The following is a 27,423-nucleotide window of genomic DNA, read 5'->3' as shown; positions in this document are numbered from 1 at the left end:
ACTGTGGAATCTGCACCCAGCTCCCTGGCTCAGAGAAACCGGACTTTTCTTCCTTCCCCTTCTTCCGGACTAGGATAACCAGGAACCTTTTCCTGAAGGTCAAAAGGAGACAGAAACCTAACACTGGGAAAGCAGTTTTCCAGAAGACTCGGACCCACCACCATGGACTTTACGACCTCACTGAAGACAAAAGGCCGGTCCTCACTTCTTCCTTGGGTCCACATCAGAGGCTGCCCCAAGCCTCAGAGAGTCCTGCAAGGGTGCTAATAAACGACCACAATGCTTGTTATGGTTTGAATGATTGAGCCCCGCTCTCCCATTCACACGTTGATGTGCTACCTGCCAGTGTGACCCAGCCATGACAGTGAAGTTCCCATGATGAGGTGAATGCTGTTAAGAGGACGTGACCGGAGCTCACTCACTATCTTGCGAGGACCCAGAGAGAAGATGGATGTCTACAAGGCAAGAAGGAGGCCCTCACCCAACTGTGCTGACACCTTGATCTCAGACTTTCAGCCTTCAGAACTAGGAGCAAGAAATTTCTGTTGCTGGAACCACTCCGTCTACAGCATTTTGTTCCGGCAGCCCAAGCAGACCAATACAAGAGTCACACTTAATGCTAACTAAGGGCTTATTCCGTGGTAGGTGCCCACTGAAACTTTACAGCAGCACTTCTGAAAGGTGATCATAACCACACTTCACAGGTGTGCAAATTGAGGAATAGGAAGTCTATATAACCATTTTCTGTTAGCACAGCTACTAAGTGGTGGAGCCCAGATTCTAACCCAGAGAGTGGGGGAGAAACCAGTGTTAACACTGTCCACATGCCGCTCTGGGCGACAGCCTACCCTCCCGACAGCAAGGTCCCAAAGTGCTCAACTGAGGGGCTCTTACAATGCAAGAGGCCAGCGGCCTCTGGCTTCTCCGAGGGCAGGGGAGGCGCTTGGTTCCTAGCACTAGTGCTGGCCCTGGAAGGTCGCCCGCACGGCACAGCTTAAAATGCACTGGGAAGGCTCCGTGCCCCCCCACCCCAAGTATCCCCCACACCTGACATGCCACCACGACAGTGTCAGTCTTGGGGTGAGAACGGCACCTGTGTGAGCCCAACAGCTGGAGGATCTGAGGGCAGTGTCTGTCAGTGGGGACTGAGCAGGGGTGGAGGGACACAGCACTAGAGGAAGAGAAAGGCAAGAATGGGGACCACATGCCCAGTAGGGGCTTTTAGGGGGAAGAAGCCTCCAAGCAGACAGGCAGAGATGCTGATCCCCAGCACAGACCCTGATGACCTAGATGGGGGTCTGCCTGCCACCCCTCTGTTTCCCCACCCCCAGCCAGCCTGGCCCCCCTTTTGAACGGGTGCTTTTTATATTCCAAAAGGTCTCTGACCTGGAAAGAGATGGAGTATGCAAATCCCACCCTCTACCCTGCCACAACCTAGGGACCAAGGCCCAGCTGATCAGATTCTCATGAGAATGTCCCAGCTCTGCTTTACTATAGAGACAGGTACACACACACAGAAATCTGGCCATCAACACCCAACTGTCCAATGACAGGTGACTTCTACTTCTGCTGCCTACTTTTCACTATATCCAGAATATTCTACCACATTTAGAAGCAGAAAAAAAAAATACGGTAATTAAAAAAAAATATTCACTAGCACTTCCTTACTACAAACATGATCTATAAAAATCTAGACTCCAATCTCCACACCTGGGCAGCTGAGGCCAGAGGACAAGCGTTCAACCAACTGCCTTTACCAGATTCACCATGGGTCACATTTATTTATTTATTTTTATTTATCAGAGTGTGGGGGGGGGGAGCGAGCACAGGCAGACAGAATGGCAGGCAGAGACAGAGGGAGAAGCAGGCTCCCCGCCGAGCAAGGAGCCCGATGTGGGACTCGATCCCAGGACGCTGGGATCATGACCTGAGCCGAAGGCAGCTGCTTAACCAACTGAGCCACCCAGACGTCCCATGGATCACATTTAAAAAGTAAGTCAGCCCCTCATGCATTTAAGGTGCAACTTGCTTTGCAAATCCCTCAAATTTACTAGTCTTTTGATCCTGGGAAGTTATATTTTCTGTGAAACTGCTGAGGAGTCCTATCTAATTTTCTCAAGGGAGCCCAGCTAGAACGGGGTTACGGGTATCCCCAAGGGCCTCATTTCTCAACTTTTTACAGAAATGACCAGCAACCAAATTGAAGGTCTAAACTCTGTTTACTTTGATTTAATATGTTAACATAGCAACCTGTTAATTTAACGGACTTATAAAGACCTCCCAGTTGCAAGCACTCATGCCTAGAGAGAAGATGCTTTCTACTGGTGGGGGCTGAGGGGAGGGTCCTGGGAGGAGGTTAGACAGAGAGCCAAGAATAATTCCCCTGAAGTGGGGTCTGATTGTCTGACTGAACTTCCCCAAAGGTTCTGTAATCCCTGCTCCAGAGCACAGGTGCACTGCCTTGTAAGAGAGATGTGACATCAAAGATGTGGGGAAACAGTAAGCTATAGGAGAGGGAAACACAGGTAAACCTCATGCCCCCCCCATGGGGACCTCCCCACCCTCCATGTGCCAAGCAGCAGGACAGGCAAGAGGAAAAAGAGGAGGGGGCCCCCAGTTGGTGAAAATCATCCCATCACCCATTCTTCTGGACAAGGGAGCCAAGGGTCCAGCCAGATAGTCTTTGTGTCTGTCACCCACATGCCTAGATCCTGAGGGGAGCCCCAGCAATCCCCAGTCCCACAGAACCTCCCTGCTGGGGCCTGGAGTCACCAGCAGAAACAGATCCCATCAGCATTTCCTGCTGCTGTCAAGGATCTCTATTAAAATACAGTTCCTATGGGGGAATGCATCACACACGTGTGTGCATGTGAGTGTGTGATGTGAATGTGACAGATTTATAAATGAATATAGATGTGGATATAAAAATCAATATGGTATCTATTAAATATGTTGTGAATAACTTCTATAATTTCTATATTTATATAATACAGGATAATAGTGTATTATTACATTTATTTACATCATCAGCGTAACTGTATTTTATAACTACAATATAATTAATACTATAATATGATGTTATAATATACTATTATTAATACATAATATAAAATATGATGCAAACATAGTTTGACTAAACCATTTGAAGGTTGTAAGCACAGTAACACCTTACCCCAAAATATATCAGCCTTCATCTCCTGAGAACAAAAGCATTCTCCTAATAACCAAAGTTATCAGAGTCAAGAAACTTAACACTGATATGACATTATCTAATATATGGTTCATATTTAAATTTCTCCAACTGCCCCCCAAATGCCCTTTACAGTTGTGGCTTTAAAATTTTTCAGAAGCGGGGCACCTGGGTGGCTCAGTTGGTTAAACAACTGCCTTCGGCTCAGGTCATGATCCTAGAGTCCCAGGATTGAGTCCCGCACTGGGCTCCCTGCTCAGTGGGGAGTCTGCTGCTCCCTCTGACCCTCTCCCATCTTAGTCTATCTCTTTCATTCTCTTTCAAATAAATAAACAAAAAATAATTTAAAAAAATTTTTTTCAGAAGCTACTTAGAGCTCTTGCTTTGCCTTTAGTTGCCACACCTCCTTAGACTTTCCAATCTAGAACAGCTTTCTTGTTTCCTTTTTATGATACATTTATGAAGTGTCGAGGATGCTGTCTTACAGAATGTTCCACAATCTAGATTTGTCTCATTCCTCCCCATTAGTTTCACATTAAATGGCAAGAATACCACAGAGGTATAGGTACCAATGAATCCAAATATATCCATCAAGATCCCTAGAGACTCCTGTGTAAATTACATGAACGTAAAACTTATAGGAATTATAAAATACTCGCTCTTAATGGGAATTTTTAAAATGCAAAGAGCAGTCTTGACATACCACTGACCCACCACTGAATACCTAGTAAACAAGTTTGGTTTTTTTTTTTTGTTTTTTTTTTTTTATATTTTATTCATTTATTTGACAGAGAGAAATCACAAGTAGATGGAGAGGCAGGCAGAGAGAGAGAGAGGGAAGCAGGCTACCTGCTGAGCAGAGAGCCCGATGCGGGACTCGATCCCAGGACCCTGAGATCATGACCTGAGCCAAAGGCAGCAGCCTAAACCACTGAGCCACCCAGGCGCCCAACAAGTTTGTTTTAAAGTGGTATTATCCGTATTATACATATGCAATGTGATGCAACATTTCCAGAAACAATACTCTAATGATAGCAAACACCACAAAAAAAAGTCACATCCTTTAACTTTGGGATTCCCTCTAAGTCAATAATTACACAGAAACAAAAAGCTATATACTTATAACTTCCAGATGTTCCCCCATTGCTGTCTATCTTGGCCAACAAACAGAAGTAACTGGACCATTGTGCATTAAGAGAATGGTCCGACAAATTATAGCACATTTATAGCAAATTAAAAATGGTGAACTAAGACCTTGCGGGATTAGGGGGAAATGGGATACAATATGGTAAAAACAGAATGCGCACGCGCACAAACCCGTGTAAAACATACTTGCAGATTGAAGGTAATGTAAAAGAATTATTGTGCTCTGCTAGGATGATGGGTTTACATACTGTCTGTAGAATTGGAAAACAACATGCTCTGATGCTCTTTAGTGACTTCTAAGAGAGGTTCTCTGTGCCTGTGCATCCTTCTTGCTGTGGAACTGGGAGGGCTACTCAGTATGAACAAGGAGAGGGCACTACATACATGCACTGGGCAGGGGGACAGGCCCAATTTTGACAGTCTGCAGCTGCCAGTGCTCCTGGACTGAGGGAAGAGCTCCCCCGACCTGCCCCCAAGCCCACCGCAAAGGATGCCCAGTGCCGTCACTGTGTGCACCGCGCTACGGCCACCTGGTGTGACCCTTCCTTTGCAGCATCCTCAGAGGCAAAACCCAGGCTGGGTTTCCTCCCAAAGAGGAAACCATCGGGCCCTTTCCAGATCTTTTGTTTTATGGGTGCATCAGCCACGTGGCAGAAGGAATGATGTCAAGTCAGGGAGAGACCTGCTAAGAGCAGGATAACCTTTTTGAGACTTTCTGTGGAAATGAAGATTAGTCAGACAGTGTGACAGGAGTTCTCCAAAGCATGAAGTGAAACAGAGCTGTCTGGTGGAGCTACTAGGAGATCCTCAGTTACCTCAGCCTCCAGCAATGTTCCAGGCTTGTCTCCTGCGTGGTTCCGTTAGGCCGTCAACTTCAGACTCCCAGGAGCTTTTGCACATTGAGGATCTTATAGCCCCAAGGTTGCACGCAGGTGGCAGAAGCAGCAGAAAGAGCCCACACCTTGGAGTTACGACTCTGTTGAAGCAGCCCCTCCTGGCTCCTTTTTCCTGGGCCAAGTCCTCCCCATCTCAGCCAGGGGAACCCTCACAGACATGGGGAGAGGCAGCTCCTGGCACCAAAGGCTATGCCAGTCCAATGACTGAGGTCTTCCTGCTCCACCATCTCCCACCTCACCCCACCTCACCTTCTCTGGCACAAAAGGGGAGCTGACCTGACAGGACTGAACACCACTCCCTGCATGAGGCGACAGATACCCTTCACCTCCACACTGTCTGGTATCTTTCAGTTTAAGAATATCTAGCAGGAATCAAAAGAAACAAAATCTTGTCATTTGCAACGATGTGGATGGAACTAGAGGGTATTATGCTGAGCAAAATAAGTTAATCAGAGAAAGACAATATCATATGACCTCTCTGACACGAGGAATTTGAGAGCCAGGGCAGGGGGATGTGGGGGGATAGGGAGGGGAAAAATGAAACAAGATGGGATGGGGAACGAGACTCTTCTAAGAGACTTTTTTTTTTTTTAAGTATTTTATTTATTTATTTGACACAAGTAGGCAGAGAGGCAGGCAGAGAGAGAGGAGGAATCAGGCTCCCTGCCCACAGAGAGTCCAATGTGGGGCTCGGTCCGAGGACCCTGAGATCATGACCTGAGCCGAAGGCAGAGGTTTAACCCACTGAGCCACCCAGATGCCCCTGATTAAGAGACACTTAATCTTAGCAAACAAACTGAGGGTTGCTGGGGGATGGGAGGATTGATAGGATGGCTGGGTGACGGACATTGGGGAGGGTGTGTGCTATGGTGAGTGCTATGAGGTGTGTGAGCCTGATGATACACAGACCTGTACCCCTGGGGCAAATAATACATTATAAGTTAATAAAAAAATTATTAAAAAAAATATCTGTCAGGGAATTTCTAACAGGTCCAGCTTATGAACGTCTGCATACGCCAGCACTTCCTTGCAGGGTATGTGTAGTGAGAATCGCCAGATGAAGGATCAACCCTGCCTGAGACCCTTGAACCAGAAGCCTGGACCAGGATGATCAATACGCACAACCAGCAGCCTCTGGGTACTGCTGTTATTCCTCACCACAGGACAGTCACTTACCCTTGATGTCCAGGACACACAGGGGTCTTTTCCACAAGCAAGTATGCTGTAGGTTCTTCTTTAATTTTTCTGGCTTGTGTTTGGACCTCTTTCTGCCAGTATGGCTGAACTAGGCACTAGATGATGACACAAATGTTGCCTTTCCTCCAAACCCAATCATTCAATCTCTTTGGGTTTCTACTTTCCTATCTATCAAGAGAGGGTAATGCAACAGCTCAGCCTAAACCCCAAGCTGGTACCTTCTTTCTCTTTTTTCCTGGTGCCAAGCTGATACCTCCTTACTGGGGGAAGTGAAACAGCCCCAACCCCCCACCTTGCAACACCTGCTCTGACACCTCCTAATCGCCACACCCTGCAGGGGCCCAGCTGCCTCCAGATGTTCCACACCTGTCTCGGTGAGCGAAAGAGAGTGAGCCTCCTCTTTCTCTACCCCATCCATTATGGGCTTTAGAAAAATGACTCCATCTTCAGACTGGCAAGCTGCCAGGAAGATTGGACCAGGCATAGAACAGTGACTCAGTTTGCGAACAAAAGCAGTGAGAAACATAACTGATTTGAGAAAAGGCTGGGGACCTCCTCAGAAGGCTTTTCTTAGAATCCAAGCAAAGAAGAAATCCAGTCCTCAAAGAAGGTAATTTCACAACGTGAAGAAAACCAGTCAACTGTTGTAGTATTTTCTTCTCTAAGGAACTGTCAAACCTCAGATATTCAGAAGCTGGAAAATAACAGTTACAATTTATCGGGCTCCTGCTATGTACTGGGTACCTTTCCAAGCACCTTACATCGGTGCAATACCATTGTGTACACATGAAGTACCATTACATATACATGAGGTGCTGATGTATATATATGAGGTGCTGTTCCATATCCATGAGGTGCTATTACATACCCATGAGGCTCTATTATATATGCATGCTATTACATATCCATGAGGTACTATTTCAAATACATGAGCTATGTAAGCAACTCACACACATGCTCTAATACCATGCAGTGGTTATTATTCTTGACTTACAAAGAAACCGAGCCTTTGAGAGATTAAATAAATAATTTGCTGAAGGTCCTACAACTTACAAACAGTAAATGCTAGCTCAGGAAGTCCCACCTGACCCATCTGGTCCTGCCTCCCAGGGATGGCAGAAGACCCTGGGTCCCACCTGCACCTGACTGTATGGGAGTCAGCTCCTGCAGCTGCCCAGTCACCTCTTCACACATCCACCTCTGCTCTCCTCCAGGGACTTGGCAAAGGAAGCTAAAGGGGACCGATTAGTTCATGATACACCCACAGAATGGATCTTCATGCTGTGGTTTTGAAAAAGTAGATATTCTAAATCCACCAAGAAATAATAAACAGGAAGACTAAGAAACATGTGTACAGTATGTATATAAAATGAGAAGGAGAAAAGGATAAATATACTCAAAAAACACATGAGTGAAAATACACACTGAAAATTTCTGAAGGGTATAACATAAATGGTCTATCTAGAGATGGTTTCCTCTGTAGATACTGAATACCAGGCACTGTTCTGGGCACAGACCCCATAGTACGAGCTCTGGTCCGAGACCACTCTCTCAATTATTGTTCTCTGGTCCTTGATGGTCAGGTCTCCACTAACAAAGCAAAGAATTACCACAATATTCCAGACAACAGTGGTTATGGCTTGCAGGGAGCTCCTAACATAAGCTGGATGAGAACCTTTGCTACTCCATCTCTGAGGAGGTAATTTTCCCTCTCAATAATTCTCTGGCTTGATTTTATGGACTTACTGGTGAAAAAAATGCAAGATAAATAGAAGGAAAACAAAACCAACTGCCCCCCTCCAAAAAAAAACTAGGTACTGAAAATCAAAGGAGCAATGCCTTTTATTTTTATTTGCCACAAGGAAAATAGGTTATAATATTTTCAAGTGGAATAAATGCTTCATGACAGGAGTTTTAAATATGAAGTAAATATTTATGTGATGCCAAAGAATATGTTCTCCATGCTGTACTCACACAATAAAGAAAATTTCTGTTCAAAACAGGAAAGAGGAAACGGCAATTAATTCCTTGGGAGAGATTACTCCGTGCTATCTACGTCTTCCCAGAGAGTCACACAAGGAGAATGGAGAGGTCTGAGGGCTGAGGCTTGCAGCTGTCTGCGTGTTTTATTCTGTGTGAAATCCAGTCAGAAGAGCACTGGGGACCCGTCAAGATTAGCATCTCAAACTTACTAGAAACTCTCTTCTTCAATTTTGGAAGGAGCTGTGCTGCCTTCATGGCACAGCCTGTATTCTGTTCACTTATTAAAATAAAACTTAAGGTACTTCACTTGGTGCGCTGGAGGAGTGAAAGACTCAGACACCGATAGGACAGAGAGAGAAGCATAGTGAGGGGATACATGGTGATGGCCAGACAGTGGGATGACCATCACTGAGGGAGGGGCCCAGGGAGAAAGGCGAGGGCAATCCCCCAAGCCCATGCTCTGATGCAGAGCACACACGTGAACACAGAGAACCAGTGGGCAAGAGGATTTCATTGAAGCAGGGAATGTGCTTGCCTCCTGCCCCTCTGTATTCAGTCATTCATTCACTCACTCTCTCCCTCTCTCCCTCCTGCATCCATTCAAAATTACAGATTGGAGTTACACTGGAACTTGACTGCATGCCTCTGGTACCCAGGAAAAGTCACCACTTGCCAGGAGGAAACCACAGACCCAAACCCTCCAGGCAGACCTGCTAAAAACTCAAAGAACATTCCCAGCCTGGGAAATCAGCCAAGTGGGGCCCCAGCCAAGGGTGGGGTGAGAGTCCCCGCAGGGGCCAGCGACAGTCCTGTGATTCAGATCCCAGGAAAAGGAGGTTTCGCTGCATTCTGGTCACCTGAGCCCCCACTGAGCTCATGTCTATGAGGCTGAGCGCTGGCCACTGATTGTGTTTCTAAAATCTTGTATGAAAAAAGGCCTGTGGGAAAATAGTGGCAGAAGTCTCCACAGGGCTTCTGTCCATGCCCAGGTGCTAGTTGGTCGTCTTTGGGGGGTGGGTAGTGGGAGAGAGTCAGTGCCAGTGAAGGCCGGCATAATTCCTTCAAATATATAACAAGCATTCTAATGCCACAGGGACCCCAGCCAAAAATGTTACGGGGTCATTTGTGGAAAAGCCTGCACTCATCCAGGGCTGTTGATTTGAGCCCTTCCACATCATCTGGTCAGTGACAGGCAGAGCTCAGGGAAGGTTCGAGCACAGTGAGCTCCAAGTCATAGGCTCTAATGCCCACGTGGTGCCCAGCGACCTCATCCTGGGCTCCAGCCTGCAGGGTTTCTAAAAATACCACCATGAACTAACTCTGCTCTCCCCCAGCTGTTTCTTCAGCTTTCAGCGCTAACGAAGTTCAAGTTCAGAGGAGAAACCGTGTCCTGTCCCTGAGTAATCTGGAGTCCCAGGCAGGGGTCCCATGAAGATGGCCAGGTAGGCATGTCTTATTACATTACCTGGAAGAGGAGGAGAGTTTCAGGAACTACAGCATGAAAAGAAGACAAGAGAAGGTGCTGAAAGAAGGATAAGACAAAGGAGCTTGAGCAAGAAGATACAAAGAAGATACAAGAAGATACAGGAAGATATAAAGAAGCTGTGGAGTCCCCAAGTCCAGCCTGGTAATGGGCTCAATTAAGCTTATGCCTTCCCAGGAAGTAGACAGGTTTGTTGTGAGTACCCTCTACCTTCCCTGGGCCTTTGGATCACGCTGACCAAGAAGGGAGCTCACCTTCCTTCCACCCTCCCTCCTAGGAGCCCAGGTGAGGCCTGTCCCCAGGGCGGGGTGCTGGGGAGATGGACCAACCTTAGGAAGCTTAACACAGGTGAACAAGCCCCAAGTCTGTCTACAGAAACAGCTAGAATGGCCTTAGCTCTTGCAGAACTTAGATGTTTTCCCCACGCCTTCATAAAAACCTGCTTAAACTTGTTGTTACAAGTTTTATGTTCCACTGAGACTATGACCAAACCTCTGCATATGGAGAGAGAGGGATGAACAAGTCAAAAGCAATAATGCTTTTTCATTATTAACTGAAAACATCCCATAATCCAACATGTGTTCCTTCAAGGTGTGTCCTTCTCTCTCTCTCTCTCTCTCTCTCTCTCTCTCTCACACACACACACACACACACAGTGTGTCCCAAGCCCACCTCCCAGTTCCTGGCACTCTCCCCAACCAGGGGACACCACAGTCCAGGGAAACCAATAAATTCCCAGTTCCTGCTTCTTAGAGCCTTGGAAACTTCTGTCTCTCCTCGAGCTGTCTCCCCTAGAGACATGGGAATGCTGGGAAAACAACAGTTACTATTGTGAGGGAAAAGATGATTTTCTAAGAACTCTACAAAACAACAGACACATTCACTGAGGTTTGGGCCTCATATCTATAAACTCCCATACAGAGAAAACAAAACCTGCCAAGAGAAAAAGTGGGGCAAGGGGAGGAATCTTTTTTTCCATTTGTTGAACGTAAGAAAGTATTTTGAGGCCACACATGCTGACAAGAGGTCCAGTTAGCTTAGGTCTTAGTGCTAATGAGGTACAAGTGAAGATCAAATTCTTCACGTAAGTCAGTTATCTGTGTCCAGAGGCAAATATATTTTTTTAATATTTTATTTATTTAACAGAGAGAGAGAGAGATCACAAGTAGGCAGAGAAGCAGGCAGAGAGAGGGGGAAGCAGGCTCCCTCCTAAGCAGAGAGCCGAATGCAGGGCTTGATCCCAGGACCCTGAGATCATGACCTGAGCCAAAGGCAGAGGTTTATCCCACTGAGCCACTCAAGTGCCCCCAGAGGCAAATATTATAGCCATGGGCCCTGCCTTGAATCTTGGCAACTTCCATATTGTAGTCTTGGTCACCAGAGCACTGGGGAAAAAGTGGGTAGGCCTGGCTCAACCTTACCCAACCTCTCCCACAAACATGGCTCCCATCCTATCCCTTACTACCTCAAGGCAGCCCAAGAGTTGTGCCTTTATGTATGGAACATGGCGCTTTCCTTGTCTGGAAATCTGGGCCCTGCATACAGTGGGTCTTGTCTCAGCAGGAGAGGAGACCTTGTAGCAAGGGTTTAGCTGAGGTTAGGGTCTATCACACACAGATGTGAAGAAGAGTCAAGGACCCCTCATGATGGACTAGCACTGCTCCTGGCCAAAGCATATCTCGGCAATGCTCGTGAGTCTGGTTAGCCCTTAGTAGGTCATGAGATGCCTAATGGAAAAGAACTGAAATGCAACTAGAAGAGAGGGGTAAAAAGAAATTTCAGGTTCTAGACAAAATAAGAAAGGGCTGAATAGGAGGCATTATAGCCAATCTCCAAGAGGGATTCCACACCACTGGGTAGCCCCCTTCTTCAGTGAACAGACATGACCTGCCAACTTGTGTAACCAAAAAGATTTTGCAGAGCGTGTCTTCTGAGGCTAGGTCATAAAAGACATTACAGTTCCCATCTTGCTCTCTCTTGCATCACTCACTCGGGGCAAAGCCAGTTGCCATGTTAATGGGACACCCAAGAAACCCTATGGCCAGATCCATCTGGTGGGAAACTGAGGTGTCCTTCCCACTGGGAACGCTGATCCATGAGCCATGGGTGTCAGCTATGTTGGAAGCAGATCCTCCAGCCTCAGCTGGGCCTCCAGCGAACACAGCCCCGGCCAACATCCCACACAGTCCCTGAGAGACCATGGGCCAGAACCATCCAAGCTAAAGCTGCTCTTGAATCTTGCCCCCTAGAAAGTGTAGGAGGTAACACATGTCCACTGTTGTCTTAAGCTGCTAAATTTGTGGTAATTTGTTATACATCAATAGATACCTAATTCAAGAGGTAAAACATGAGCCAAGCAAGAGAGATGTAGGTAGACATTAGAAGAATATTTTTTTTTTCTTGTCAGAATTGTTCATTCACTCAATCAGTAATTACCCAGGGCCTCCTAGGTACTAGGTACTATGTCTACACTTTGTGTTACATACTTAGCCTGCTGGTGGAGAGAGAGAGGAGGGAGGAATAAATGCTAACAGGACAGAATATACCAGATCACTCTCACATGGATCCTGGAGCCTGTGTACAAGTGAGTTTCTTAAAACCTGGCTCTGGGAAGCCAGGAATTCAGAGATACTACTTGATATCCTAAAAACCAAAATGGTCCTTGTGGCTTTCAACCGTGCTATGTTAAGCTTTATCCTTTAAGCTTGAGGATTTAAACCCTCCTCTGAGAGGGCCCTCATGAGTGTAATATGTGAATCTCCGATCCTATGGGGAGATGTCAAGCTGGGAAGGTAGAAAATTGTGGGACATGAATGGGGGCAGCACCTGAACAGAGTGGCGTTAGGGGAGAAATTTTGGAAAGTTTACATCAAAGGCTGCTGGGTACTTGGCTCATCTAAAGAAAAATATGAAATCCATTTAAAAAAAATGCTAAGCATCATGATGAGCACTGTGTAATGTATACGACTGTTGGATCACTATATTACACACTTGAAACATAACACTATGATAATTATACTTGCATAAAAAATTTTTTAAAAATAATAGTAGGGAGACAAACTGTAAGTGACTCTTAATCTCACAAAACAAACTGAGGGTTGCTGGGGGGAGGGAGGGTTGGGAGAAGGGGGGTGGGGTTATGGACATTGGGGGGTTATGTGCTATGGTGAGTGCTGTGAAGTATGTAAACCTGGCGATTCACAGACCTGTACCCCTGGGGATAAAAATATATTATATGTTTATAAAAAATAAAAAAAAATAATAATAGTAGGTACCATTTACCACACAATAACTTCTTGAAAGGATTCCTACAGGTTTGGTATTATTATCTACACTCTACAAATGAGGGGCTAAGAAAATCTAAGCTACTGACCCAAGGGTATGTGGTTATTAAGTGGTAGAGTCTGGCTTTGCACCCAGATCTCTCTGGCTCCAAAGCTCATTGTTTCCATCCATACTACGCATGTTAAATAACATGAAATGGACACTTCCCCCCACGCCTACCCCCACTTTTTGTCACATGGAAACTAGGAAAAACACAAGAAAATTCAAGCATGCTGTTCATGTTATTCTAACAGACAGTTCATAGTTTTTGTTTTTTTTAAATGAACGTTCCTTCTCAAATGCTGAAGACTAGGTGAAAGATAATTAGCAGATTGGAAAGGGAGAGGCCAGTTTCTTTCAAGCGAATATGGAGTCTGATGAGAAGTTCTGAACGCCGCTGGAAACCAGACTGCTCTCAAAGTTATGGGAAATGCAAACTCACAAAGACAACCCACTCTCATACCATAACACACACACAGGGAGCACAGAGGGGTGACAGAAAAACCAGAGCCCCCACTTTCAGCTCATTTGTACTGATTACAGTTGGGTCATTCAGACTTTTTGAAAAGCATTAGGTGATGTGAGGTCTGATGCAGGAACACATATAATCACCACATAGGCAACAACCTTCTGGAACAAAAGGTTTATATTTGCTCAAATCAAGCAAGGAAGAAAGTGTCAGTTCCAAGTGTTCCCCAGACCTGACCCAAACCATCTTTCTTCCAGGAGGAACACCTGGCCAAAGTCTATTCTCTTTCCCAGGGCTGTCCCCTCCTCAATCTTAAGGCTCCATACAAACAGGGAAATTTAAACTTGCTGGGTTTTTTGTTTGGGGTAGGTTTTTGTTGTTGTTGTTGTTGTGTAAATAAAAATTATCCTTTCTCTCAAAACACAGCAATTAACAAAGGCCCAGTTCAAATCTCTAACTGGAAAATTACAAGTGAGAGGTCAAAGTAGTGCGTGTGTTTAAGGTAGAGGAACTACAATAAAGATATGACATTATATGCTTTGCTCTTTTAAACCATTTTCCTAAGGGGAGGGGAAGCTTGTGGCATTTAAGAAGGCATCCTTCCTTTATTCTGGAGCTGGTCTGGCCTCTCTGGCGAGCAGCCCATTCCAAACCAGCTGTTGAAAGGCCAGCTCTTCCTGCATCTGCTGCCAGAACACGGGAAGGACAGGGCAACAATCTTCCTCTTGCAGTCGGGAAGTCTGAGGCCTTTAAAAAGCTTGCACAATATTCTCCCCCATTATTTGCAGTCAGGAAAACCCCAGTGGATTTTGGGGTGAGGAGGACCTGAAACTTGGCCCTCATAGACTACAAGAACATTCCACTGGCTGTCAACCTATCAACCTAAAATGTACACCCCTATTAGATCCCTGACTTGACTCTATCTGAAGTTGACTATCCTTGCTTGAAAACCTTTCTAGATAGCAGAAATGCCCTCTCATTCCTTAAAAGGAAACCTCTTTTCCTGCAGGGAGTGTGATGGCCACAGGGGTTCAGAAAAATGTTTTAAAGGCCGGAAGGAAGGGAAAAAAGAATCTCTTTCAGATAGACAATGGCCACTGGGGCTGGTCAAATCTGAATCAGAACACAGAAGAACCCAGATTAAGCCCCTTAACATAATCCCATCATCATTTTCTTCTAAATGACCTAAATTCTGATGTCTCCACCTCCCTAAAATAACTGTTTCTCAAAGGTCGGCATGCATCAGAATTCCTTGGAGGGCTTCCTGAAACATACACTGCTAGACACCATCTCCAGAATTTCTAATGCAAAAAGGGGAGGCCCTGAGAATTTCATTCCTAACAAGATCACAAGTGCGGTTGATGCTGCTTGATCCAGGACCACATTTTAAGAACTGTCTAGACAAGTTCTTAAGTATCTGAACCACCTCTAAGTGCTACACGTAAAGGTATTCCAGAGTTTTTTGGGCCTTGCTGAGAACGTAGAAAGCTAGAAAAGCCATTATTCCCGCCACTGCAACCGAAAAAGGACAAACAGAACAGGGGAACGGAATGGAGTCCAGGGAGGAATCCACACATACAGGGTCAGGTGATTTTCAACAAAGGTGGAAAGGCACTTCCACAGAGAAACTGTAGTTTTTTTCTAACAAACAGGGCTGCTGAAACAACTGGATATCCATATGCAAAAATAAACACAGATCCACACCCTGCACCTCACGCAAAAATAAACCCCAAATAGACGATAGGCAAAAACGTAAGAACTATTACATATCTGGAGGAAAATAGAGGAAAAAAATCTTTGCGACGTTAGGGTTAGGTAAACATTCGATAGGACCCTAAAAGCACAATTCCTCGAAGACTGATAAAATGAACTTCACTGAAATTAGTAATATCTGTTGTTCAAAAGACATTGTTATGAGAATAAAAAGGCAAGTCCCCAACCTGGAAAAAAAAAATAATTGCAAATCGCATGTATGGGAAAGTGCTTAGGGCCAGAACAGATAAAGAATTCTCAAAACTTGATAATAAGGAAATAGCCCATTAAAAAAATAACCTAGGATTTGAAAGGCACCACACCAACAGAGATATATGGATGGCAATTAAACACATGAAAAGATGCTGAACATCAGTTTTAGGAAGATGAAAATTACGACCACACTGAAAGCACTACATGCCTGTTAGAATGACTACATTAAAATAATAATAAAATAAAACTTGAAAATACCCTAATGACGATGGAAAGTAACTAGAATTTTCATACACTGCTGGATGGAAAACAAAATGGTTTCACCACTTTGGAAAACAGTTCATGATTTCTTATAAAACCAAAAACACACTCACCAAACACAAGCTAGCAATCCCATTTCCAGGTATTTACTCAAATAAAAAGTGCAGGTTATGCAAAAATCTATATGTGAATATCTCTAGCAACTTTATTGGTAATTGTCAAACACTGGTCATAATCCAAAGGTTCCCTCATCTCGGGGAGGAATAAACAGATTGGTGGACACACACACAATGGAATTCTACTCAGCACCAAGGAGGAACATATCACTGATACAATTAGCAAATGTACCTCAAATGCAACACAGTAAATGAAAAAAAAAAAAAAAAAAGCCAAATGCGCAAGGCTACCTACTGTATGATTCCATCCAAACGACATACTGGAAAAGATGAAACTGTAGGCATTGGAAAGGCATCAGTCATTCCCCACTCCCCACCCCCTTGCCCTGCACATCAAATACCTTTATTATGGTGCACTATGAAAAAGAAAGATAATAGGAGAATTTGGGGGTGATGGAGCTATTCCATATTTTGATTGTGGCAGTGGTTACAGGAACGCATGTATTTGTCAAAAATGGCAGAAATGTATGCTAAAACAGGTGAATTCTACGGTCTATAAATATTACCTTAATTTTTCTTTTTTTTTTAAAGTAAAAAAAGGTGATGAGGGAGGACCTACCATAGCCTCATCCCTGTGTCAAGAGTCACTAGAGATCCAAAGGACCGCCTTGAGGACAGTTTAGAATGAACATCTGCCAAAATCACGTAGAACAGCCTGCCGGCTGAGAAGTCAGGTGGGCAGGAAAGGTTATAGACTCCAGTCCAGAGAGAGGTGGGGTACCAGGCATGGAGCAGATCCCCTCCGCCGTCTGGTTCCATCTGGAAACTGAAAGTGTTGGTTCTGCTCTCACCAGCCTAACGAAGTCCATCCTGACTGCCCCTCACAGAAGTCACATTTTTCCTCCCTCTGAGCTTCCAAGCAGGTCAGTCCTCTATCCCAGGACAGGGTTCCTTCTCTCCTCTCGCTATTCTAAAGCTTTCCCATCCTTTAAGACCTAAATCTTCCACAAAACCTTTCTTTACCAGAGCAGTCCACTGGGATCTCCTCTTCTCTGAACTACCACAGCCATTCAATTCGATATCCATTCACTGAACATTTAATCATACACCTTCAGAGGGCTTGCTGCAGTGTTCATAATCGTCTCCTCAGCCGCTGACCTCAGGAAGAGAAGCAGCCCTTAAAAGTTCCTGGGTGTCCTTCTCCCGAACCTCCCCTCTAACATGCCCATTGCTTATTTCCAACCATCATTTACTGAATGGAACCAAAGCATGGACAATAGTAAGAGAATTAATTAACGTGGTATTAAACACACAGCAATTCATCTGCTTATATCATAAATATTTGTGAAATTCCTCCTCATGTATAAGGTGATTAAAACGTCTTTTCGCAAATAAAATCCATTCCAGTTTGTAAAGAATTGCACAATCCCTAAAGGACCCACAATCGTGCAGCAAGAAAATGTATGTTTAGATATGTGATTGTTTCTGGATATTAGATTCTTTTCATGATAGCACATACACATGGGGGTTGGGTTATTTTTCTTCAAAAAAAAAAAAAAATTCCTACACATTTCTTTTTTCCTTTAGAAGTCCTTGACTAAGCATCTTGAGTTCATATGTAGCCTCTCTGGATGTTTTCTATTTTCACGCATGCTTATGTTTAAATTAGATAGGCCAATTTAATTAGTCTTTTAATCCAGTGGAACAGCGATGCATGAATATCATGCTGGGTTACTGCCATCATACTCTGGGTCTCGTGTTACATTTCATTACTTTCTTTTTGGTTATTCTATGGCAAAGTATAAACAGAAAGAGCAGCAGTGATAGGAATTATTTGATTGCAAGGAAACTACTGTTTCTTTGGAAATTTTCTAACCAGTACAAACTCTGGACTCGAAGTTTTAGTGACAAGGAAACTATCTATCGTTCTTTGGTTTAGACACATGGGCCCGCTCCAATAGTATTACAGAGACACTCGTGTGAATGAGTTTGGGAACCGTTTTGGGAATCCCGGGGCTTGTACTCCCCAAGGCCCCCTTCGAAGTGGGAGCCTTAAAAAGGCTTGGAGAGTTGAAGAGGACTTGTCCAAAGTGGTAATTTTGCCAAAGGCCAGTCCTTTCTAGATCTAACTCGCAGGTGTGACTTAGGTATTATTGCCAGGTAGACAAAATAAAAGAGACACAAGAATGCTACTCTACCAGTGAGTAGAAAATAAAACCACTCAGAACCCCTGGAGGCCTGGTAGACACAGGTGGCAGGGAACTTCATTCCTGAGGCCTGGGTGAGAGCCTGACCATCTGCATTCCTACCAAGCTCCCAGGTGACGCTCCTGCCCTTGGGCCAACAAGTGAGTACGCTGCCAGCATCGCAGGCAGCCCCAGACACCTACGGTCCCCTGGATCACGAGAGTACTGGAGAATTCCACACTGAGGGACAAGAAATAGCCCAGGAAGAGCCACAGAGACTTCTTTTATCTGTCTGCCTTGAAACTGCCCCCCCTAAAGCAGCCCCCACAGCCCCAGGAAGGGAGACCCCGGAGGCACTGCCCCTGAGCACAACGAGCACTCCGCATCTCTAGTCTCAGAAACCAGCTTCTAGAAGCATCTCATCGAGCAGGGGACGAGTGCTAGGGAAAGAGACTGGCAGTGGGGGGATCAGAGATCGTGGCTGAAGGAGAAGGGCACCTCTTAACAGGGGAACCTAAAAATCTCAGGCACTCCTGAGCACCTGCTATGCGAATTGAGCCCAGCTCTTGGAGGGGGATTATCAGAGGGCAGTCCATCCCTGTGAGGGGGCTGGGGCCGGACACCCCGCCCTCCCTGCCGCAGCTCATTTCTCCTTTGAGCATTTGGAGGTCCCCACTCTGGAAGCCAAGGAGCCCTGGTTTAGGATTAGCTGCTTCAGATCTTCTCCCAGTAAGAGATCCTACAGCCTCTCTCCCTGTGACAAAAAGGGAGCTTTAAAATACAGGGAGGCCTTACCCCACTCTCAGAGGCTCCCATTTAAAGGGCTGGGGGAATGCCCATGGGGGAGGTTTTTAAATCTTCCCGGGCGCTTTTAATCAGGAACCAAAAATTGGGAACTTTGGTGAATCAGATCAGAGCTTCTTGGCCCAAGAGAGGTCTGTTTTCTGACTTTCCCTGTCCTTTCACGGGTGAGAAGGGCAGCATTTCCACAACCAGGAGATTTGTTTCATTCCAAATACCAAAGGAGCTATAAAAAATGGCGTTTAAATACATCTTCTTTATTTCCCTTTAATAGGCACAGGCAGGAGATAAGACTGCAGGAGAGGGCGGTAAGGCTTCTCTGCCTTAGGAAAACAGACAGCTTTTGTGAATCCATTCACCTCCCTGAAAGCTCAAGGCCCTCTGCACTTAGCCCGCATCAACTGGGAAATTAGGTTTAGCAGGTACAAAAATAATTAGAACTAATACTGCATGACACTAGCTCTCAACCCAGGCTGCACAGCAGACTCACTGGGAGAGTACTGAGATATGCCAGTGCCTAGGGCCCACCCAGAGGACTGAATCACTGGCTCTGGGGGTAGGGGGGGGAGACTTGGCATGCTACTTCTTTAAAGCTGGCCGAGGGATCTAATGTGCAGCCAGTACGAGAAGCACCGGAGGAAAGGGTCGGTGGTGGTGCAATGAAAAACCAGGAGATGCACTGGAGGGACAGGGGCATTGACCAAGCCAGTGGCTTCTGACCCAGCAGCTGCCCATGACCTTGCACAAATGTTTGGGTTCCCCGTTCTGGGGGTATGACTCAGACTTGGGTATGACAGGGGAGGCAGTCTATGAAGGAAGTCTTAGACTTCCTTCTTAAGTGAGAAGAAGGAATGGGAATTGGTATTCAGGGGAGCGGGAAGGAGGGAAGATGGAGAGTGGGCGGGAGGGAAGGAGAGAAGGAAGAAGAAAGGAGATGATGTTCTATCCTAATTGAGAAGTGCATGAAAAGCACCCTTGATTGGGAATCCACTAATGGAGGATAAAGTCTTGACTCTGCCACTAATCAGATGGGACCCTCACGTAAGGCTTTCTGCTTGCCTTGGTCTCAGCTTCCCCCAAATTACACAGATGGATGGCCGTGAATCTGCAAGTCCCTTCTCATCCTGAAATTCCCCAGGTATGTTCCATCAAGGTCACCTGAGCATTCAGTGGACATCAGCCTGGGCCCCCTGGTAACGGGGGAGAGGAAGGAGCCTCCGAGCGGACTCTCTTCCAGGTTATCTAATGCAGCTGCTCAAGTCTGAGAACAACTGATGGAGGGTTATTTCAAAGCTAGCAACAATTTGAGAATTTTGTTATCTCAACCACCACTGGGTAATGCCAAAAGAGGTAGCTGGCTTGAACTTCCTGGCCAAAAAAAGCAAGCATTTGGGGAGGAACTCAGCCTACCCCATACTATAATCTATAGTTTTAGTTGGCTATTGTGTTTTGTGTTTTGTTAGTTTATAAGCTCCTTGAAAGCAGAAACTGTGTCTAACAGAACTTGGGTGTTGTGTGGCATGACTTAAAGCACTCTCCGTGTTCTTACTTTTCCTACAATTAAGTTGTGTTCCTGGAAAGCTGCGTGTCAATGGAATGCCCATCAATCAAACCCAATTTTAAATATACATTCAGTGCTGTGTAAAAAAAGCCCTGCGGTGAGTGCTTTTGAAGAGTGACTACATTTCTTGGTAATGCTAATAATTATACCTTAATTCAAGTTTGGTGAATCTAAATTTTAACACAGCAATTCAATTGTAAAATAGAGGTGGGTTTTTTAAAATATTCTTTTAATTTGAACCCCTTAACAAGGGGTTCTGGGTATTTTATAATAACTTCTGTTACAGTTCACACTCCTTTAGAATAATTTCAGCAAGAGGAGGGGTGTTTTATTGCTTTAAACTTCAGCGTGCTTCTGTGATTGGGCCACTTACATACACAGAACAGTGCTAACTTTCGCAAGGCCTCGGAGCCCTGTGGTATAATGAAATGAGCATAATCACTGAGTTGGGGGCCTACTGCCCTACTGTGTGCCCTTGGGGGAGTCCTTTTCCCCTTCTGCGCTTCAGCGTATTTATCTGTGTGACGGCAATATTGGACTAGGTGATTTCTGAAGTCCTTTCCAGCTCTGGACTCCCAAGATTTAGGGTTCCTTGGAGAGTCTGGATCATCTGAGATTGTCAAATTTTACAGCCCTACAATCATTCTATTAGCACTTTGATCCAGCTTGGCATTAACTCGGAGAATGAGATGTTAGAGAACCAAGCCCACAGCGTGTGACTGTGTAGGCTGTGCACTGCACAACAGTATTTGGCCCCTGCTACATCTGCCCTAGGGCCCAGGGCTGCATGAGGTCAGCTGTGGCCCCAGTCTGTCAGATGCTGCATGGTTCAGCCCCACCCTGGTGATGGCAGGACCTTTAAAACTAAGGGCAGCAAGGCACAAATCTTGTGCTTAACATCAGAGTGTGGTTCCATGACAAGTGTTCTCCTTCGGGACCCAGAGGAGGCTTGGCTAGTGGGTGGAGATCAGGTACCCATAAATATCACCTAATTTCAGTGAGGAAGTCAGGGTTGAGGGGAGAATTGTGGAAACCCAGAGACTTGCAAGGTAGAGGGGCAAATTGGAGAGATGGCCGGGGGGTGGAAACAGCCCTTCACAGTCTACAGGAAGCTGTTCCCTCCGTGACCAGTGGCTCTCATGTTCTCTCACACCTGGCTGCTGGTCGGTCACCTGGGAAGCTGGTGCAGTCACATCCCCGAACCAGGCCCCAATCCTATCAGGGGAGCCTGGAATATGTTATTTCAGTCTGCTCCCCGGGAAACCGGGAGCAGTTGGCGCAACATCAGACAGCACGACCATGTCTGAAGAACTCTGGCTTAGAGGGATCACCTGTCATGGGTAAGGAGTAAGCTCTGGAAAAACTACGAATATATTTCACGAATGGAACCAAGGAGAGACAATGCCAGGGAACATGGAAGGACACCATCTGGGGCCTTCTGTTGGGGGGGGCCAAGTGAACATGGGCCCAGAAATAAAATCTGGACCTGCCCAGTGGGCAAAGATAGGCCTAAGAACTGATGCTGGCAAGTCGAGGGACCTTTACTGCGAGGAGCTCAAGGAACACTGGTCCTCCCCCTCACCTTCCAACTGCTGCTCCTTATCCCCAAACTGCTGCCCCATGAGCCACCAGGAGCATGAACCACAGAGGCTGGGCAGCCACCCTGCCTCTCTCTGCTGTCCGTGTGCCCGTGCTAATCTCCTTTACTGCATTTCTTATTCCACACTTGACCTGGGGCATCATCAAACCAGGCATCTGGAAGTCTCTGGGGAAACCAGAGTAGCCTCAGGAATAAACCTTGGTGATGGCCTTGAAAGCTATTTATTTTCTCCTCACCCACCCGGAGTTACCCATGCAAATGTGTTGTGACATCTTTATGAGCAACTCTCGAAATCAGAGAGCGGGAAACAGGAAAAATGAACTCTGTGAACATAATTATAATTCTGCCCGCAAATTTCAAGATGAAGCTGTTAGGAAGAAAATCAAATGCACTCATCTAAAGGCCAAAGAATTGTCGATGTCCATTACTGGATAATAAGTTACCTGATCTAGAAAGCAGTGGTATGTTTTCATACCTACTATTAGAACTCAGCATTACATTTTGGTAAATACATTGATTTTATGAAAGGCAAAAAAAAATAAAATAAAATAAAAGGCCACATAAAACTAAGCTGAATATTGCCTCAGGCTTTGGTCAACAATTCATTTTATGGAAAACAACCTTTGTTATTGTTCCCTAGGATGCCAATTGGGGACGTATTTTCTAAGTATTTATTTTAGGCGAACGTTTTATTCCATAAAAACATTTTAACTTTAACTCAGGAAAAGATTTTAAATACCTGAACAGCTCTATAACCTTTTAAAAAAAATCAGTAATTAAAAAAAAATCAATGCATTTCCAATTTAAACCCCAGTAGGTTTTTCACAGAATTTGAGACATTGAGTCTAAAATTTATAGAAGAAAAATGGCCAAAAATAGCAACAACAACAAAGTTAACAAGTAAGAATAAAAATTGAGAGTGTGCTCGATCAGACACTGAGATCTGTTTCACGGATAAAGTGATTAGAACAATGTATATGAGCTCAGGGATAGACAAACAGCCCCAAAGAACAGAATAGCCATCTGAAACATGAGGATCACTGGATAAGAATATGAACTGATCACAGTACGATCTCAGGTCTACAGGTTGTTAAGCTGGAGGAGAAAGAGAATTAGTGTAAAAATCAAAATACTGAAACTTATATTTAAAAATAAGTAGGAAACTATCTCTGTCATTTAGACAGAGAGAGATTTATTAAAACACAATGCAAACAGCACACACCAAATATAACCATATTAAAATGTGAAACTGCACAGAAGACACCATAAATAAATTATAATGACAAGCCACAGACACCGTGGGAAGATATTTGCAACACATAACAGACTTGAATTTGGTAGTCCGCTTTGTATCAAAAAGCTCTACCATTAATAAGGAGAGAACCGACTATCAAGAAGTAAAATAAGCCAAGATTATGTTCTCTGGGGACATACAGGCAGGCGATCACCTGAGCAGCCTCCCCCACCTGAAGTTACTCAGAGAAATACAGATTAAAATAATAATGGCATGCCAGGTTACACTTGCTGGTTGGCAAAAACTAAAACCTGGCATTACTAGATATTGGTGAGAGTGTAAAGAAATAAAGTCTTACATCCTGCCAGGAAGGGTGCCGACAAACATGACTATGTGGAGGAACACATAAGCAAGCTCTAAGTAAGCTGATGATGTGCAACCCTACCACCTGGCTGTCCTACGGGCTGCGCACACCGTATGCTATAATATACCCAGACAGCAATACACAAAGACTCTTACTGAAATTGTCTGTGGCAGCAAGAATCTGAAACCAAGGGCACCTCGGTGGCTCAGTGGGTTAAGCCTCTGCCTTCCGCTCAGGTCATGATCCCAGGGTCCTGGGATCGAGCCCCCATCGGGCTCTCTGCTCAGAAGGGAGCCTGTTTCTCCCTCTCCTTCTGCCTGCCTCTCTACTTGTGATCTCTGTCTGTCAAATAAATAAATAAAATCTTTAAAAAAAAAAAAAAAGAAGAAGAAGCCGAAACCAACTTAAAGCCCCATCAAGTGAATTGGTAAAACCTGTGCTACTGTCCTACAATGAAGATCATCTCATAGTTAAAACGATGCTCTTGACGTCCTATCGCCCCACGTACACACGTGAAAACTAACAGTCCCTTAAAAAAAGCAAGTTACCAAAAACTACATAAGGCCGTCATACCATTTATATGAAATCAAATTCATAAAACATTAGGGACACACACACTTTTATTTTACAAAATATATTTATATATATAAAATAATAACAAACACTATGAATGAGCTAAATACCAGCTTCAGCCCAGTGGTCACCTCTGGGGGAGAGGAAGAGCAGGAAATCCCTCATTCAGGGGACTTCCACTCGATTTGAGGTTTTCTTTCTTTAAGAAGGCCAATGAAGAAGATTGGAAGAAATGTTAAGTTTTTATATTTGCTAACTATGGGTAATTTGAATGCCACTAAAGTATTATTGCTTTTCTATCTGTTTGAAATATTCCTGACATTTTTTAAAAAAGATTTTATTTATTTGTCAGAGAAAGAGAGAGAGTGAGAGCACAAGCAGGGGGAGCAGCAGGTGGAGTCAGAGGGGGAAGCAGGCTCCCAACTGAGCAGGGAGCCTGATGTGGGGCTCGATCCCAGGACCCTGTGATCATGACCTGAGCCAAAGGCAGGCACTTAACCGACTGAGCCACCCAGGCACGCCATTTACAACATTTTTTTAGAGGTTCTGTGTGTCCACATACCAAAGAGGGCTTGTTTTGAAAGTGTCACATCAAATAATGTTCCACTGAATGGACAGACCATGATTTATTTACGTGGTACTATTCTTACGATGACAATAAATACGCTGCAATGGAGAGAGGTTCCGAGAACGTTCTTTCTACCCTATTGTGACACAGATTACTTCTGGTGGCTCATAGGTGATCTCAGGGCTGCTAACAGACATCCTCAGGGCTGCTAACAGACATCCACAGGGTCTCGGTCTACCAGGTCATCACTGGGACTTGGCTGGTGGGTAGGACAGGCCAGACAGAGGGGGCTGGGATCTGGGGACCAGAAGTCCTTAGGGGCTGAACTCTCAGTACAGTCTGGTAGAGAAAAAGGGAAACAAGAGGCTGTCTAGCACAATTAAGAGGTGGGAGTTGGAAAGGAGAGTGCGGGGCACAAGAGAGGCAGAGGTGCCTATAGGTTACCAGTTGCCAGGGAGGTCCAGCCACAGCCACAGGTCCAAGCACAGGCCTGGGCTCAAGAGCAGGCCCACAGCATGAAAAGTGAGGGACTTGGATGGAGCACAAGCCTAGGGCATGGATCTTGCTCTGGGGCAGAGTGGCTTTCTATTACAGAAAGCCTAGTGGAGGCTGGCTGCCCAGCCAGGTTACTCAACCAGAGGTCTCAAGCCAGGAAAGGACCATGGGTGGCAGGGCCAAGAGGACATGGTCTCTGATTCTGTAGGCTGAGCCTTCAAGGGAGATGAAGATCACAGAAATCGTGCCACTCAAAAGCCTTGGAGGAAGAAAACCATCATCATCTTCATCATGACCATCACCTGCCACACTTACTATCTGCTGGGCACCAAGCATGGTGATGGGTGGTTTGTCATATCTCATCCCATTCGTCCTCATAACCACCTCTCAGGAAAGTACCATCGTTATCCTAACTTTACAGATGAGAAAATTAAGACTTAAAGAGGCTAAACAATGCTACGAGGGAAGGTAACGGAGCAGGCTCTGAACCCAAGCCTGACTGGGAAGCCTGGGCGTGTTTCTGTGAGGATGGCGGTGACAGCTCGCCGGGTCTCCAGCAGGGGGCGGTCCTCGGGGCCCCTGGCTGCTGCAAGCTGAGACGAAGCCACTTCCTGTACTCTGCACAGGGCTTGGGCCTTCAGAGGGAGCGGAGAACCAAGCTCTGCCGTAGGACAGTGCCCTGAAGGGATCAACAATGCGCTCACACTATTTTTATCTGGACTTTGTTTCCACAGAAGCCCCACGAGCCAGGCAGAGGGGGGAGAACTAACCTAGTACATCGGTTGCTACCTGTGCCACAATCTTGTTCCACTGGCCTTTAATGATTCCTCCCTCCCCATGGCACTCCTATAAGGACCTCTTACAACGGGCTGGTTCCCCGGGGCACCACATGGATCTCAAGAAAATTAAGCATTCCGGGGTAACTGTCCCTCCTCTCACCATGGTTGACCTTCTTCTCTGAATAGGACTGGATAGCTGATGTCTTTGGGACTGGCCAGCTCTACTCTCCAGGCCCTGGCCTTCTCTCCCCTCAAGTGGACAGATGTTTGAGCAGCACCTGCTTTCCCAGCAAATCTGGGAGAAGCTGAGCCAGCATGTCTCAAGGCTCTGACGTGGGTCATTTGTAACCCCTTTCATTTCCATAAAATTGAAATGGCCAATAGATTCAGGTGACGTGAGCCAGAAAACAAATGGGACAGCAAAGAGGCCAAGTGGCCTTATTACACAGTCAGCCACATGGGCATGACTCACAGGCACCCAGGGTCCCACGGGCCAGGAGCCTGGTGGCGGGCAGGGATTTAAGAGACACAGGGCCCCTCCTGGCTCCTTGGCAGAGCAGTTCTGCAAACTCCAGTCACCTTGGCTGATATTCAGCCAGCATCCCGGGCCCTGGGAGGGCCTCTGTCAGGTTCTTAAGCGATCCTGGCCTTGCAGATGGGGGATTAATGGCAGCCCTAATCATTAATAAACATAAAACACCTTGTCCATGGAGCACTGAAATGAATCCACTTTTTAGCTCATCCTCATAGCCATCGAGGGCTTGTCTCACACAGAGGTAAGTGGTCTCACTGGAGGATATGGAGACACCCTTCCCCAGTCTTCACCCCCCAGTACCCAACATTCTACCCTTCGCAAGTCCTTCTTTCCCCTTAAGACACCATATTAAAATAGAGACAATGAGCACTGGCTTTGGGGTCACATGCCTGGATTCAGATTCTGGCAATTACCAGGACAGGGCTATACAGCCTCTTTTTAAGAGCTCTGCAGGAAAGGGGGTAGTAATAGTATTCACCTCGTGGAAAGCATGGAGCACAGTGCCTGGGCACATTGCAGGTGCCGACAAGAGGACAGCCCACAAGAGGACAGCCATGGGGTGGGCCTATCCAGGTCCTCCTCAAAGACTGAAACCTGCCTGGAACGTGCCTGACGCTTAGCGCTGCGGGGCTTATGTCAGTCACTTTCTTGCCTAATGGGGGCGGCCTGTGGCAGCTGAAGGCTCCAGAAAGGGGGA

The 27,423-nt window shown here is 45.7% G+C and overlaps 1 protein-coding gene across 7 annotated transcripts in view; it reads right to left on the bottom strand.

The window, feature by feature from the left end:
- Positions 1–27,423, bottom strand: part of PRKCE (protein kinase C epsilon) — a 516,689-nt gene that overhangs the window by 173,994 nt on the left and 315,272 nt on the right. The gene's annotated exons all lie outside the window — the stretch shown is intronic.

The sequence above is a fragment of the Mustela nivalis genome, assembly GCF_964662115.1.
Source record: "Mustela nivalis genome assembly, chromosome: 8".
Classification (NCBI taxonomy): domain Eukaryota; kingdom Metazoa; phylum Chordata; class Mammalia; order Carnivora; family Mustelidae; genus Mustela; species Mustela nivalis.
The sequence above is the reverse complement of the archived record's forward strand: the minus strand, read 5'-3'. Positions and strand labels throughout refer to the sequence as shown.